Here is a 3,516-nt window from a genome sequence, read left to right as displayed (position 1 = left end):
ATATTAGACATCAATATCTAAACGTTATCTAAGCTTAGTAAGTTTACACTAGACAACAATTTTTTTAAAAATTGCCTATTGCTTAAGATTTTTTTACTGATTCTTTTTTTTTTTTGCGTTAATTTCAAATCTTTAATCGGTTTTGCTCTCCATACTCCAGTGTTCTTGCAATTTGAGGATTAACTTTTTATACATTTATAGTTAAATTCCAAATATTGAGATACATATATCCTACTTTCAATGAATTAACAAATGTGTTTTTTTCAGATCTGATAATGGGTTCTTCAAGTAGACATAGGTGTGCGAATAATCCTGATGGCTTCTGCTAGATTTGTGGCTCCTTCACACTTATTCGGCGAATGCGCAATATTTCATTGTTCGTGAGGCGGGCTTATAAAGCCCATTTTGGAATTCCCCTAAGCGACCAAGACAAAATATCCTCACCACCATGTTGTGTGTCATAACTGTGAGGAAATGTTTTGTGACTGGACAAAAGAAAACGAAAGGATCCACCGTTTGAGTTCCTATCGTTTGGCGAGAGCCCAGGGACCACACAAGTGACTTATTTTTGCATGGTCAACACAAAAGGCATCAGCAAGATAAATAGGTGTAAAATATCTTATCCCAGTATTCCCTCAGCAATTAGACCTATTATGCACTCAGAGACTCCCGATTCCAGTTTTCCTTGGGTTTGCCTCTTCAGAAAACGACACTAGCGAACAAGAGTACAAAGATGCTAACGAATATCAAGAAATTACTTCCGAATTCTAAGATTCCTCTTATGGTACCGAAAAATCAAGCCCTCAGCAGTTGAGCCAAACAAAACTGAATGATTTAGTGCGTGATTTTTAACTCTTCCAGACTGCAGCTGAAGTTCTAGCGTTCAGGTTGCAAAACAAAACATCTACTTGACTAAACTTCAAACGTTCTTTATTCTCGAAAGCAAGACCAGATTTTTGTGTTATTTATTTTTTTTTTTCAGAAGAGAAACACCTTGTTTACTGCCACGGTATTTCTGGTTCTTTTCCAGGAATTAGGAATCCCCTCATACAATTCAACTGACTGGCAACTATTTCTAAACACAGACTAAAGTGTGTTCTACACCATGGAAATGTTTATGGAGCTGTCCCAGTTGGTCACTCAGTGTGTTTGCAAGAAGAATACGACACATAAAAATAGTTATTGACCAACTAAAATATCATGAGCACTACTGGACCATTTGTGTAGATTTGAAAATGGTCAGTTTCCTCCTCGGCCAACAGAAAAGTTGAACTGTGTTTGCTTTCTTGCCATTTATGAGAGAGATAGAACAAGTACCAGCAAAAAGCCACAGTTATGCGACAGCTACTGGCAGAGGAGTGGACTCTGACACTTTAGAAGTTCGTGAGGTGAAGGTGGAACCGAACAAGCTGAAAGAGTGTGAGAAATTGTTGAAAAGAGAAGATAATACTTTGAATAACCAGTCACTCATGTGGGAATGCCTTGAAATCAATGTTACCACCTGGGGAGTATGTGTGACCCAGTGATAATAAAAAGACTGAAAGGAGGTCTGCAAGGAAATAACTTTACTCAACACTTTGCAACTGAATCAGTGGAAGCAAAGATGCCTCTCATTTACTTGACAATTTATGCACCACATTGCAGAAATCACAATGTAAGTATATCTCAAAGCAAACTCTTACACTGTTGTACCATTGAATTACAAATAACGGTCATCATTTGTGCTCGGGTGACCCTACAGCTTCGAAGAGTACAACTGTATTCGTCTTTGCTTAGATAAAATAACAAAATTGTGGGTGTTAAGTCTCCATGAAGAGGTCTTTTTAACTTCTATGAAGATGAAATTTTAGAAATATTACTTCATTTGTGTCTAATATCTATGGTTAAAATTTCATCAACAGCAAAAATATATGAATTTACATGGGGTTATGGCCCTTAAGCATAGAATATAATTACTAAATTTCATAAAGATCCATTCAGTACTTTTGACCTAGTTTTGGATCATAAAAAATGGCTAAAATTTGGGTTAAGCCCCCCATTAGGGGGGGTCTTAGAATCCTCATGAGAAGGGGGAAGTTTGAAAATACATCTTGATGTGTGTCAATTACCCATGGTTGAAATTTCATCAACATCGAAAATTATGAATTTTCATGGTGGTTCTAACCCCTCAAATTCAAACCAAACATACTGCATTATACCTGCCCTTACGCATTGAATCTAAGTTCCAAATATCATAAGCATCCATTCAGTAATTTTGGTCCATGAAATTGAATGAAACACACAGCATTACCCTTCTCCCTAGGCTTGGATTTTGTGTTCCAAATTTCATTAGGATCGGTGCAGTAGTTTTCGAATACATAAGTAACACACGAACACACATAAAGACATTGATATTTATATAAAAGATATGAATGTGCACATATACATACATATATGTGTGTGTGTATTATATATATATATATATATATATATATATATATATATACATACACAAAAAGATAGTTTGATAGATACAACTGAGTGGGCAAACAAAACTATGAGACACAGCTTATTGCCTTTTTTTTATTTTGAAAAGCCTGGTACTTATTCTATCAGTTTCTTGTAATCAAACCAGTAAGTTATGGGGATGTAAATAAATGAACAGCAGTTGTGAAGCAGTGATGAGGGAGAAACACAGAGACAAAGACACACACATACACTTACATATATACATACATATATATACGATTGATTACCTTCAGTTTCTGTCTACAAAATCCACTCACAAGGCTTTGGTTGGTGTGAGGCTATAGTAGAAGACACATGCCAAGTCACCAGACAGTGGGACTGAACCCACGACCATGTGTTTTAGAACTAAGTTTCTTACCACACAGCCACAACTGCACCTATGTATGTGTGTGTGTGCGTATATATGTGTGTGTATGAGTGTATATATGTATGCATGTATATATGTGTATATATATATGTGTACATATTACATGTACATCTATATATATACATGTACATCTATATATATATACATCTAATTCGAATCACGGATATTCCTGTTCATTAGAGAAAATATAACAGAAAAGTTTAATTTTTCCACTGCATGTAACACGGGCAACGCCCGGTATCTCTGCTTATATTATATATATGTAAGTATGTATATATGTATGCATGCCTGTATGTATGTGAGATAATAGTTTCACTTTAATAGTTTCAGTATTAAAGTGAAACTATTAAAGTGAAAATATCTGACATTACAATAGAGAGATGTTATTGTTTTCCTTTTGATACGTAATACTGCACTAGTGGAGGAGATGTGATATTGCACTGGGATTGCACTAGGCATGAAACTAAAAGAATTTTGGGCCTAAAACACTACATGGACCCTAAGTAAGGCATGTGTAAAATTTGAATGAAATTGGTTGTGTAGTTCTCAAGTTTTAGAGATTCACACAGACAGACAGACACAAAGACATACAGACAGATAGACACACATTCTCATCTTTATATATATATATATATATATAT

The 3,516-nt window shown here is 35.2% G+C and overlaps 1 protein-coding gene across 1 annotated transcript in view; it reads right to left on the bottom strand.

Moving 5' to 3' along the window:
- LOC106884208 (kielin/chordin-like protein) overlaps positions 1-3,516 on the bottom strand; it is an 8,685-nt gene that overhangs the window by 4,109 nt on the left and 1,060 nt on the right. The gene's annotated exons all lie outside the window — the stretch shown is intronic.

The sequence above is a fragment of the Octopus bimaculoides genome, chromosome 9 (genome assembly GCF_001194135.2).
Source record: "Octopus bimaculoides isolate UCB-OBI-ISO-001 chromosome 9, ASM119413v2, whole genome shotgun sequence".
NCBI lineage: Eukaryota > Metazoa > Mollusca > Cephalopoda > Octopoda > Octopodidae > Octopus > Octopus bimaculoides.
The sequence above is the reverse complement of the archived record's forward strand: the minus strand, read 5'-3'. Positions and strand labels throughout refer to the sequence as shown.